At 47.5% G+C, this 13,971-nt stretch overlaps 1 protein-coding gene across 3 annotated transcripts in view; it reads right to left on the reverse strand.

Annotated features, from left to right (window-relative positions):
- The window catches only part of PEBP4 (phosphatidylethanolamine binding protein 4), a 216,608-nt gene that overhangs the window by 154,812 nt on the left and 47,825 nt on the right, over nt 1-13,971 (reverse strand). The window lies entirely within an intron of this gene.

A 13,971-nucleotide genomic window follows, 5' to 3' on the forward strand; every position in this document is an offset into this window, starting at 1 on the left:
ACAGGAGAAAAAAGACCAGAATAATACATGTCAGAATGATGGGTGATTTTTGTTTTCTTCTTTTTTAAATAAGTGCCATATTTTTCTGTACAGAACATGAGTTTTATAAGAAAACAATAAATGCTATTAAAATACAGCTTGAATGCAAAGCTTCCAAAAGGTAGTGACGTGTGAGTCTGCCCTAGTGGAAGTAGCGAAACTAGTCTGTCTGGGAAATGGGGAGGGGCACCCCAGGAAGAATTTTGTACCCCAGCTGTGCAAAGGAAGTCAGGGGCATAGAGGCTGCTTGAAGAAACTGCAGGTAAATCTGTGTGACAGGAATGAAGAGGGGAAAGGGTGCAGGAGATGAGACCTCAAATCACATTTCTGGGGAAGCCCCTTGAGTAGAGAATTCCAGACCCCTAATATTATCCTAAAATCTGCCCTTTCCACTGGGGACCTAAAAGAGCCATCCCAGAGTGGGCTGAGATTCCTGAAAGTTATTATTGTGTTATAAATCATTTTCTATCTTTGGAGGTGAAAAAGCTGGATGTAGGACATTAGACTCCGTCAACATACTTGGGTCAGAAGGTGCCAGAGTGCTGGGTGGAGATCATCGAGGAAGGGCTGTTACCAGGCACATCTTCATGAATCAGGCCCACTTCATAACTCAGGTTGACTCTTGCTCAGATCTGAGCCTGCAAAGACTCGTGTCAATAAACCCGCAGCCCTTGTGCTGTTCTGCCCATCTCTCGGAGGTCTCCTTAGCGCACCAGCTTATTAAAGCACTAGATTTTCAGGTTACGGATGGCAGGTCTTGTCCTACACACCCGGCCCAGCTTCTCAAAGTGCCTTGGTTCCCCCTTTCCCCGCTGGGAACACTGGGCAAAGTCCAGTTTACTGCCCTTCCCCCTCCTGGCTCTAGCCTCCCTGGAAAAAAGCCCGACCCCTCCTCCAACCCCACCCCAAGAGTTGCAGCATTCAGTGCACAGAATGCAGACTAGCAGCTTCTCCGCAGATTCCGAGTTCCAAGCTGGAAATAGAGGGGCCTTTGCTCACGTCATTGCATGAAATTCACCATCTGCCACTTCAACAAGAGAGACTCAGGGATGTTGAATGTGAAAACTCAGCTCCTGCTTGGGCAGTTGACTGGATTTCAGGGTGAGGACCACATCTGGCACGCTAACCCTGGGACCTGGGTTAGGGATATTAGAGATTTGGCCTGATACTGGTCCAATAGGTGATGAACCCAAAGTCACAGATCTCCTTTTAAACAGCCACCTCTGTGCATGTGCAGACCATAGGCAATAGGACCGAGCCCAGCCCGGCTGGCAGGGGTCCAGGGTAGATCTGGCTGCTTGATAAGTGGCTGTGGACAGAGTTGCCGCAGATGTCCTGGGTGGAGAGGGAAGACAGAGGAGCCATTGTGATCTTCTTTGCAAGTCAGAGATGTTTATGTTCTTGCTGCTGGAGAAGGGAAAACACCCCCCTGGTTTTCTCTTCTTATTGCTTTTTAGTAGTGAGCAGTCAGGGTGTTTGGGGGGTTTGTCTAGTATGCAATTGTTTCTTTAGTGTGATTTTTGGTAGCCTAGATTTGTTCGCCTGCTTTCAAGCCTCCAGGGAGTCTCAGAAAAGCTGCTTTCCTCTGGGTGTGCGCGGTGTCTGTGCTGCATTCTCTCCAGCTCCCCAGCAAGTCCTGGGTAGAGGTAGGGGTGGGAGGAATTGGATTTTATTTTTCCTTTTTATTCTTCACAAAACTCAGCCCAGTGTCATATACACAAACAACCCTGAACTCTAAACCCCTCGCCCAACATCTGGGTGCCTGACCTCTCCAGCTGGATGTCAAACAGTGTAAACAAAACATGTCCCCCTGACCCCGAAACCTGCTCTTTTCCATCTCAGCTAATGGCAACTCCATCCTTCTGGTGGTTCAGGTAAAAATTTTGGTGTCATCTGGGATTCCTCTTTCTCTCACCCTGACATGGAATCTAGCAGGAAATCCTATTGGCTCAACATCAGACCACGTCTCACCGACTTTACCTCCTCTGTCATCTCCTACCTGGATTATTACACTGGCCTCCTTCCTTCCATGTGGGCCTCCAGGGCAGCCTGTTTTCAACGTGGTAGCCAGAGAAGGCATGTTCAAACCTAAGTGAAGTCATGTCACTCCTCTACTCAAATCCCTCCCATGGCTCCCCATTTCTCTCTGAGTGAAAGCCCCCAGACCCTACAGGATCTGCATACACCACCCCAAAACGATCCTACATCTTCCTCCTCCATCTACTCATTCCAGCCACACTGGCCTCCTCACAGTTCCTCAGACACACCAGGTATTCCCCTGCTGCGTGGCCTTTGCCCTGGCCGGCCCCTATGCCTTCTTTCTCTGCCCTCTTGGCTCGACCTTCATACTCTTTGCTTAAATATCTCTCTCAGTGAAGCCCACTCTGCCCCTATCTAGGTTGTGAATGTGCCCTGTGCCAGCACCTCTTGTCTCCCTTGCTCTGGTCTTACACTGGACTGAGTTCCAGATCGCAGTCCAGTATACTTACGTATGTTTTTCCCTATATGCCTCTTGTGTTTATTTATTTTTGTGTATGTCTCCCCTACCAGAAAGTGAGCAAGACTTTGGGGAGCCTTATGTGGCTTTGTCTCTTTCCTTCACACATGCGTCCTCAGGACGTAGTGCTGGGCACAGTGCAAGTGTTTAAAGAATAAACAAACACATGGGTTCAAAGTGAAAGGCGGTCACAGGCTCGTGTACTTTCCCCAGGAAGCCACGCTCCCCCACAGCTGCTCTTGTTTTTGGCATCTCTTTCATAAGGAGCTGTGTGAATCTGCTGGACACACAGGAAGAGGGAACAAAATTGAACGGGGCCGCAGACTGGGAGAAAACACCCGCAAAAGACATACTTGATAAAGGACCGGGGTCTGAAACATAAAAAGAACTCTGAAGACACAACCATAGGAATATGAATAACCCATTTAAAAAACGGGCAAAAGATCTGAACAGACACCTCACCAAAGAAAACATACGGGTCCCAAAGAAGCATATGAAAAGGCGCTCATCATATGTCACTAGGGAATTACAAATTAAAACAATGACACACCACTACACACCTATTGGAATGGCCCAAATCCACAACACTGACAACACCAAATGCTAGTGAGGATGTGGAGCCACAGGAACTCTCACTCACTGCTGGTGGGAATGCAAGATGAGACATCTGCCTTTGAAGACAGTTTGGCAGTTTCTCACAAAACTACACACACTCTTACCATACAATCCAGCAGTCATGCTCCTTCATATTTACCTAAGGGACTTGAAAACTTAGGTTCCAAGACACAAAACCTGTACCAGCCAGCCTGGAACAAATCCAGGCTACCATCCAAGCTTCACACAAGAACCTGCACACAGATGTTTATTCGTAATTGCTAAAACTTGGAAGCAACCAAAATGTCAATGAATGGTTAATGCACTGTGGCACATCCATGCAATAAAATATTATTCAGCACTGAAAAGAAATGAGCTATCAAGCCATGAAAAGACACCGAGAAATCTTAAATGCATACTACTAAGTGGAAGAAGCCAATTTAAAAGGTTACATGTGGTAGGATCCTAACTAAACAACATTCTCAAAAAGGCAAAACTATGGACATACTAAAAGATCAGTGGTCACCAGGGCTCAAGAGTGAAGGAGGGGATGACTAGGTAGAGCCCAGAGGATTTTTAGGCAGTGAAATTGCTCTGTATGATATTACCATGGTGGAGACTTGTCATTATACATTTATCTAAACCCACAGAATGTACAATACCAAGAGTGTAACCTAATGTAAACTACGAACTTTGGGTGAGAATGACGTGTCAATGTAGGTTCATCAATTGTAACAAATGCACCCTTCTGGTGGGGGATGCTGATAGTGAGTGGTGGGGAGTGGGGGGATGAGAGGAGACAGGGGTGTGTGGGGGAACTTTCTGAAGCTTCTGCTTTTTCTGGGGACGAAAAACTGCTCTAAAAAATAGAGTCTATTGAGAAAAAGTGGAATGAGCCATAGGTCTTTTCAAACAGTAGATCTGTGGGCTCTGCATGGGTACTTCCCATCTATCCAGAGAAGCCCTTGGGGCCTCCACCAGAGAAGCGGTTTTGTTCTGGAACAATCCTCATCTCAAGATTCTCAGGATCAAAGATGGCCCTAGATGAAGGTGGAAAGGGAATGTTCTGGAGGATCCTCTGCAGATGCATTTGGATTTGTTTCTTTCTTGCTCAACCCAGGAAAAATAAAAGACTTCCTGTTGCTACCCTTGACCCTCAATCCCAAAGTCGGGTAAAGCAGGATCCTTTAATCCACTGAAATGCTGCTGGGCCCCGGGGGTGAGGGACAAGGGGTGGGCAGAGAGAGAAGCAGGAAGAGCTGGGACAGGTGACCCCAGAAAGCAGGAGCAAAAGTCCAGCCTCTGTCTAGGAGCCAAGATCAAACAACCCACTGGTTTCTCTCTGACAGCAATTCTGTCCCAAGAACAGCTCCCCTCCAGACTTGGGTCCACATTTTTCACCCCTATCACTGTTGTAAGAAATGTAGCTTCATTTCTGCCCAGGGGCACTAAAGGACCTAGGAATACCTCTCTGGAATAACAATAGTCATTACAAGGCCAGGCGCAGCGGCTCACACCTGTAATCCCAGCACTTTGGGAGACCACAGGTGGATCACGAGGTCAGGAGTTCGAGACCATCCTGACCAACATGGTGAAACCCTGTCTCTATTAAAAATACAAAAATTAGCCAGAATTGGTGGTGCGTGCCTCTAATCCCAGGTACTCAGGAGGCTGAGGCAGAAGAATAGCTTGAACCCAGGAGGCAGAGTTTGTTACAGTGAGCTGAGATTGCGCCACTGCACTCCAGCCTTGGTGACAGAGCAAGACTCCGCCTCAAAATAATAACAATAATAGTCACTACAGATTTAGCTCCTGGTCCTGTGCTAAGCAATTTACATATATTATCATAATTAGCCCCTATAACATTCTTTTGTTTTTAATTTTTATTTGAATAGGTTTTGGGGTACAGGTGGCTTTTGGTTACATGGATAAGTTCTTTAGTGGTGATTTCTGGGATTTTAGTGCACCCATCACCTAAATAGTATACGCCGTACCCAATATGTACTCTTTTATCCCTCACTCCCAACTTCCCCCGACAAGTCCCCAAAATCCATTATATCACTCTTATGCCTTCGCATCCTCACACTTTAGCTCCCACTTATGAGTGAAAACATGCGATATTTGGTTTTCCATTCCTGAGTTATTTCGCTTAGAATAATGGCCTCTAGCTCCATCCAAATTGCTGTGAAAGACATTATTTCATTCCTTTTCATGGCTGAGTAGTAGCCCATGGTATATACATACTACATTTTCTTTATCTGTTCATTGACCTATAATAATATAGGCCAATGAGCAGATAAAGATATAATAATAGTAAGTATGATATATATATGAAATCAACTAGCTTAAAGCAACACAGCTAGAAAATGGTGGAGTCAGGATTTGAACTTGGGTCTTTTTAACTCTACCATCTACCATCGTAGAGTCAAGTCATGCATGTACTGCACAGTGGCCCTCGGGCAAGAGGGTGACTAAAATCCAGCCCCTGTTCCCCTTGCCAAGCCATGCTTCCCGGCATAGGGATGAATCAGGCCAAAAGACAAGACCTTTTTTTGCCGTTTGCACGAAGGTGCTGAGGATGCTGGCTGCAGCCCTGTCTGGTGGAACCTGCTCTCTGGGATGTGGCAGGGCCATGTGTACTTTTTCTGTTAGGACAGAGAAAAGGAAAAGAAGTCGAGAGTCTTTTGTTCAGTACCTGGAAAAATAAGGAGGCAGAACAGCATTCTTTCTGATACTATTAATGATGAAGGCACTGCCTTCAAAGGTTTTAAGTTTTCCTGACTGTTTACACTCTTAACTACTTCGATTTTCTAGCTAAAACTGGTTCTAATTTTTTTTTGAGATGGAGTCTTGCTCTGTCACCCAGGCTAGAATGCAGTGGTGTGATCTGGGCTCACTGCAACCTCCACCTCCCGGGCTCAAGTGATTCTCCTGCCTCAGCCTCCTAAGTAGCTGAGACTAAAGGTATGTACCACCACGCTCAGCTAATTTTTGTATTTTTAATAAAGACAGGGTTTCCCCATATCGGTCAAGCTGGTGATCTGCCCACCTTGGCCTCCTGAAGTGCTGGGATTACAGGTGTGAGCCTCTATGCCGAGCCTAAATTTTAATTCCTGACTTCCAAGGTCTTTTTACTAGATCGGGGAAGATTAGACATAGAAAAAGGAGAATTCTTATAGGTGAAGTTAAAATTGTAGCCTAAACTGAGTAAGTTCTCACCAGAATCATTCTTCCCCAGGTGAGTATACCGAGAAAGGGGCTGGAAACCCTCCCGAAGCTGGTGCAGTTATTGGTGAGGCTGCACCTGGATTGGTCTTTTTAAACCCGTTACAGTCTTAATTCTATTTTTCTTCTTCTCATTGTCAGCCATGGAGGAAAGAATGCAATGAAAAGATGTCTTAGGAGACAACTTTATATTTTTCCATCCAAGTTAAGTTCACCAAGATAGCAATTTAAGTAACCCTGCTGGTCAGGCATTTATAGTGGCTTATGTCTGCAACCCCAGCGCTTTGGGAGCTCAAGGCAAGGAGAATTGCTTGAAGCCAGGAGACCAGCCTGGGCAACATAGTAAGATACCATCTCTACAAAAAAAGTTAAAAAAAAATATTTAGCTGAGCTTAGTGGCACAGACTTGTAGTCCCAGCTACTCAGGGGGGCTGAGGTGGGAGGATTGCTTGTGCCCAGGTGTTCGAGGCTGCAATGAGCCATGATTGTGCCACTGCACTCCAGCCTGGTGACAGAGCGAGACCTTGTCTCAAAAATAAACAAACAAACAAAGTAACCCTGTGAACAGAGCTGTAGATTAAACGCATGACACTCAGCATAACATCATCACTGCCTGCTTGAGAATTAATGCAGTCCTTAACATACCGATATTCATTTCAATTCCTGGGGAGGAGATCACTTGCAGCTTGATGGGTACATGTGGAATGTTGGTGGACGGGTGTCCCAGATCTTGACCTTGGGGGTATTACGGGATATTTAAGAGTTCACCTAGTGTGTGAACCTCAGGATTTGTAGGATTGGGGCCCCTTCTTGTTCCTCTCTGGCTTCCCTCAGCTGGCTGGTCACCACATTTGTCCCTTTCTTGGGACAGTCAGCTTGCTAATCCAATGAAGGTGAAGAGCCAAGCCCATCCAAAAATTCCAAGTCTTGACATCGAGTTCCTCCTAACTAGGTCTGCGTGTGTGGAGCCCAGCCCGCAGCTGTGGTGCTGAGGAAAGTGTGCAGCCACCAGAACACAGATGCCAGAGGCCCGGACTTGTGCAGCTCAAAAGCCTGAGGAATTTCAGTTAAAAGAAAATACGCTTAGAAGAGTAGAAAGGGAAAGAAGTCGAAAGCCCCTTTTTAAGTACCTGGGAAAATGAAGAGGCAAAAAAATTATTATTTCAATTACTATGAAAATGTATTTTATTAGAAGATGGGGATTCATCATTGACACTCAAAAGCCCGAAAAGCAATATCCCGCACTATAATACCCCTGTCTCCATGCAGGGAGAATGAGTTATTAAATTGGAAGATGAATGTTTTGCAGTTCAGTTAACTACATCTGTTAAAAAAGAAATAGTTATAGTTATAAACTTGCTGTGGGTCCCCAAACCCTCCCCACTAAAGCTGTCTCTTGCCAGCCCCCAATGCTCTGTATCTTCAAGGATTTTGACATGACCCGCCTTTCACATTTCTATGAAATTCAGGAGTAAGAAAGAAAAAAAGTCAGCAAATTAAATGCAAACCAGAGGGTTTTTTTTTATTATTATTATTTTAAAAAAACCAGTTGCATATAGTTCAATTGTGGCAAAGTGCGACAGTGTAAATGCAGTGCATTCTTATGTATAACAGCTTTTCCTCCGCTCCTGTGGCAGCCTCAATAACGCAGGGCTTCTGTTCTGCATGAATAAATATGTATAAAATGTAACGCTGCAAAGAAATAAAATCTGATAACCGAAAGATACCATTTCTTAGATTCCGGGAGCAACATGAGGCATCAGCTTTTCTGATTCTTTAGTATTTATGTGAGGGGCCATTGAAATGGTAATTTGGAATTTATTATTTTTTTTCAGGGGCAAGTATTTCCAGCTGTCCACTGGGGCTTTAAGAAATGGAGGTTCTGGTGGTCCACCTGCCCATTCTGTTTCCTGGGTGGGGTCTGTGGCTTCTTCTCTGCTTCTCCATTCAGGCCACAGACACACACGTGGCCACCCTTTGCCTTTGCCACCTTGGGAGTCAGGCTCGTTAGTGAAATAAGAATTGATCCCTCACAGCCAGCTGTGTTTTTTCACCCTCAAGACTCAGATGCCAGAGGAGTTGCAAGCCAAACACAATTCCCGCCCGCAAAAAGGGAACTCCACTCCTTCCTCTCTCTCTAGTGTCGAAATCGCATAGGACAGTATTTCAGTATCACGTTATATGTGAGCCCCTTTGATTTTCTTTTCTTTTTCCCCTTGCTTCTTTTTTTAGCTCTTATTTTCAGTCCGGGGTGCATGTGGAGGTTTGTTACAGATGTAAAGTCATGTCATGGAAGTTTGTTGTGCAGATAGATGACTTCATCACTCAATATTAAACCCAGGACCCGATGGCTATCTTTTCTCTGCTCCTCTTCCTCCTCCCACCCTCCCCCTCAAGTAGACTCCAGTGTCTGTTGTTCTGAGCATTTTTTTTTTTTTTGTAACAGAGTCTTGCTCTTGTAGCCCAGGCTGGAGCGCAGTGGCACAATCTTGGCTCACTGCAATCTCCTCCTCCCGAGTTCAAGCAATACTCTTGCCTCAGCCTCCCAAGTAGGTGGGATCACAGGCACACACCACCACGCACAGCTCATTTTTTTGTATTTTTAGTAGAGATGAGGTTTCACCATGTTGGCCAGGCTGGTCTCAAACCTCTGACCTCATGATCCGCCCACCTTGGCCTCCCAAAGTGCTGGGATTACAGGCGTGAGCCACTGCGTTAGCCCTTTTTTTTATTATTATTAATAAAGGAGGAAACTGCTTACAAACTTTGGCACTTTCTTGTCTCTAACATAAATACTTGGGACCCCACTTCACAGTTACTCTTGACTTATTCCCTGTCATCTGCAAAGGCTGAAGCTGGGAATTATTAGGGTCCAGGTCATCCAGTTCCAGCCCCCAAGGCTCTCACAAGCTGGCCCCAGCCTACTCTCCCTGCTTGTCACCCAGCACGTCACCCACTCGCACTGTCCAGAAACCCAGTGAAGTCTCAGGCCACGCTTCCACATACACCCTGGGCTTTCCAGATCTTAGTACTGCATTGAGTTTTCCTTCTACCAGCCATGTTCTTTCTGGATTTAGAATTTTTAGTCTTTGAGATTCAGTTCAGATGTCACCTGTTCTTTTTTTTTTTGAGGCAGAGGCTACTCTGTTGCTCACGCTGAAGTGCAGTGGCACCATCTGTCTCACTGCAACTCCGCCTCCCGGGTCCAAGTGAATCTTGTGCTTCAGCCTCTGCAGTAGCTGGGATTACGCGCTGTCGCGCAGGACTAATTTTGGTACTTTTAGTAGAAATGGGTTTTGCCCTGTTGGCAAGTCTGGTCTCAAACTCTGGGCCTCAAGTGATCCACCTGCCTCGGCCTCCCAAAGTGCTGGGATTACAGGCATGAGTCACTGTGCCTGGCCGACAGATGTCACGTCTTCTGCAATCCCTTCTTCCCTTATTACCGTGACTGCTAACACATTCCATGCATACAACAGCGGTGTGTCTACTGGCTCTCTCTGCCAGCCTCCTCTAGGGCAGAGATCAGATCTCAGCACTTTCTGCATCACCAGTGCATAGGGTTCGTGGTGAAATTAACAGCATCCAGTGTGTGTTGAAGGACCGAATGGATGAACTACCCAGAACAGACAGGATCCAGCTTATTCTTCTGGTGCTCAGGATTTTCCTTCCGGCCTCACTCCAGGAGGGGGTTGGCAGGACAATACTTGGCAGCACTTCAAAAGCGAGAAACTCGGGAGAGAGGTCACCATCCAACGATGAAGGTACTACCAGTGGTGACATGTCCTGTCTCTACCTCAATGGCAGCCCAGGGACATCTTGCATGTTCGTAGTGCTTGTGTTGTTGTGTAAATAGACAGCATTTGAAGTGTAAAATGAGAAGTAAATAAATGACTTAGGAATTATTTTCTCCACTGTTTAAACAAAGCTACTTCTCAGGTGGGACATTAGCTTCCTTGGATCAAAGCCAAAACCTGGCTTGGTTAGCCAGAAAACGTAAACACATTTCTGTTGATGTTCAGGGTAGAAAGGAAAACTCCAAGTTTTGAGGAGAACCTCTCCCTGAACGGCTGTGTGAGGCTGGACTAGTCATTCGACCTCTCTGGGCCTTGGACCCTTATCTCTAAAATGAGGCTAATAGTGCCTCCTTCATTAAGTCTTTGCCGGGACTGAAATTTAGATTTCATAGCATGATGCTTGGATCAGAAAAGCACTCCATATGTATTACCTATCTGAATTACGATTTGGGTTACGGGGAGTTTATTCTGACCTTATAAACATATCAAGTGGACACCATGTTTTGATCTTTTCTCTTCTCCTTAGAGCAGGCTGTGCTGAGTGGGAATCCTCGAACTGAGCCCTCAGCCCCAGGGATAAGGTATCCCAGCCATTTCCATTGCCTGGGTGGCGCAGAGCCCTTTCTGTCCACTTTCTCCCTGTCCTCAGTTGTCTAGGTGAGGACAGCTGGCTTTGGAATAGAAAGAGGATGGATATATAACTAAAGGGCTACATGTCCTTATTATGAGTCAAAACCTGGGGCCTATGTTTTGATTCTGAGGTCAGAATCAAACCAACCTGCTGGGTTGGTTGGCAGGTCCTTGGGACTTCCATTCCTTCAAGGTAGCAGGTTCGTTGCCCTGACTTCAGTAGCCCAGCATGACCCAGGTCCTACATTCCTGGGCAGGGCCAGCCAGAGCCAGGAAGCACTGACTGAAGTTGGACCGGGAGGAGAAGAGGTGAGGCCAGCAGCTTGTGAACACATGGCGCGCTGGTGGCAGCAGGGAGGCTCCCTGGCCGGAATGAACCCAGCCGCCCTCGCCCCAGGGACCCACCACTCTGCCTCCCCCTCTTGTTATGAAACCCACGGGGACAACCACACATGTGGGCAGCCGGGGGCTTTCCTCGAATTGACAACAGCTTCTCGCTGTCGCTCGGCAGAACATGAGCTGCTTACATAAACACTGCCTCAGAGACACCTGCAGTGTGGGACGCAGGGAGTCGGAGGAGGGTAGAGGGAGAGGCAGAAAGCTGCAGGGTGAGAGAACGGCTCCCCACCCCACCACGGAGGGGCCGTCTGTGCATCCATACACTGCACGCGTGCACACACATACACATGAGGCTGGTTACCTTCTCAGCTGTAAGCAGGAGGCAGGGAAGAAGGCAACACAGTCCTAGTTCTTTAGAGACTCAACCTGTGTCCCCAGCCCTCCCATCACCTCCCACACCCCCCTCCAAACTCAGCTTGCCTGGGAAAGAAAACTCCCCAGTCTGCCATGCTCCTGCAAGCTGAGTGTTTGCAGGTGAATCCGCTCCAGGTACAGGAGCAGCTCCTGGGGTAAATCAGGTGGAGGGTGAGCATGGAGAGGGAGGGAGAGAGGGGCAGGATCCCCGGAATTTAAGGTTAGAGAATATAGTAGGGGGACCCGCGTGGTAAGATGGTATTTGGGGGCCTCTACTGAAGCCACATCCTGCAGGTCAGACCAGCATGGGCTCTGAGGGAGAGGCGGGAGGGTCAGTGCATGCTTGGGGAGAGGACTCCAAGAGAGGGGAAGACCTGGCCCGCTATGCAGCAGTGGCCTCAGGTTTCCAGGTCACACTTTCTCATTTTTCTGCCTGTCAGTTTACTCTACGTGCCAAGTGGGTGAGATCGCTACGTGTGAGTTATCCTGTTGCTCAGATTTAATCAAAAAGCACAGACAGGTGCGGAGGGCTTCCCGCTCCGGGCCTGGCACTCCCAGGTTCAGGTCCCCTGGCCTCCTTCCTCTGAGCTGCTTACCCAGGCTCTTCGCTCCTGGACAGCCTGAGCAAGTCAGCAGAGCACAAGATCTCCAAACGGGGATGTGTTCCCTGGATTCATCAGAGTGCAGCCTTGGAGCTCAGGGAATAGAGATCAAACTGGATGTCTAGGCCAAGCTGGACGCCAAGAGGAAAATGGCCCTCCTTTTCAAAGTATTCTTGCATTTGAACTGTTATCTCAGTTAAGCCACCATGGGCAGACCCTGGGGGCTGTAAGAGGGCACTGGGAATGATGCTGGGCTGGAGCACCAGGAAGGGGATGAGCTAAAAATGATAGTTCTTGTTCCCAGCTCAGTGTGGCTGTGGGGCGGGTGTTCCTCCATCTCTTCTGCGGCAGAAAGAGGACAAGCCCTTCCCCATGGGAGATGCTTTGCTATGCTCTACCCTAATATAACTCTCAGAGCCCACTCACAGCGAATAGATCTCAGCTAGGAAGGGAGGCAAACATCCCCAGGTGGCGATGAAGAGCAGACACAGAGGTTTAACTGAGCAGCACCAGGTCACAGGATTAGAGCACGCATCTCTAGAATGGCACTCAACATACTGTTTCGTGACGTGTCTACTTCTGGGCTGCCTGTCCCACCAGGCCTCAAGCTCCCCAGAGGCTGGGACTGTATCTTAGTCACCCTTTTACTCTCAAGCCTCACAATGGGGCCTGCCCAAAGAGGGGCACTCAGTAAAAATTCACGCATCTCATGGACGCATGAATCGGTGAGTAGCAGAGATGAGATTTCAAGCCAGTGGGGAGAGGTGACCACCTCTCGAAAGGAATGTTGACTCCAAGAAACATCAAAAGAGGGAAAGAATCTTGAGATTTTCCAATTCTAGTTCTTCAATCTGTAGAAGCAACAGAGGTCCACATAGGCTAGGTCACAGGCTCAGTTCCATTTAGCTAATTCCAGGGAGAACCAGGACTACCACCCAGCTATCCTCACCACGTTCTTCCATGAGGGTTGGGGAAGACAGGGAGCCTGTGCAGGTGTGCTTCACACCGGGAGAGTGTGATTCCAGGCCTTGGGGCACACACAGGCTTGAAAACGAAACGGCATGATTCGACAAACATCTGCAGCAGCAGTACGATTATCTCTGAGATCTAAGCATCGATTGATGGGAGTTTTAATTTCCAAAATTTCTTCATCCTCTTCCACAGAAGAAAAACATTTTCTGGTGTGTTTATTTCATGGCAAAATATGGTAAGATTCTACGGCACACAGAGGGGTATGCTGCATTTGCGGAAAGGGGGCTAAGCACCGTTTTTGTTGTGGTGGTTGTCTCTGCAGCTGAAAATATTGTTCGTTTTGATCTCTCAGACTGAAAAGCAGATTGCCACGTGCACCCAAATTTGGCTTCAAGTGGGAATAGCTCTCCCCAAAGTCAGGCCTGGGCAAGGGGATGGGGACGAGAGAGTAGCCTGGGGCTCTACCTGGGGCCATGACGATGAAGGCGGTGGATGATGGGGAGAGGTGAAAAAGCACAGGCACTCAAGCCTGGGGAGACTCAGCTAGAAGACGAGACAGCAGCTCTGAGTGGGCCCCACCTCTTCAGTGGGTGCCCATGTGACCTTAGCCACCTCAACTACTGTCCCTGCCATTTACTTCACAGGGCTTTGGTGAGGGTCAAATGATGGGAGAACTTGCTTTGAGAGGCTCAAAGGGCTCTATAAATGTGAGGTATTGTTACATCAGCAGGAAGATGCCGGTGGGGGCTGTCAATGGCTGCCTTGGAGTTTTAAAGGAAAAACTTGTTCAAAACCTGAGGCGGCAGATCACCTGCTTTACACTCTGCTGTCGGTGTATGTGTTTTGTTTCTGATGCTAGCTGAGA

Source organism: Aotus nancymaae, unplaced genomic scaffold (assembly GCF_030222135.1).
Source record: "Aotus nancymaae isolate 86718 unplaced genomic scaffold, 86718_ANA_hifiasm-v0.15.2.pri h1tg000079l, whole genome shotgun sequence".
NCBI lineage: Eukaryota > Metazoa > Chordata > Mammalia > Primates > Aotidae > Aotus > Aotus nancymaae.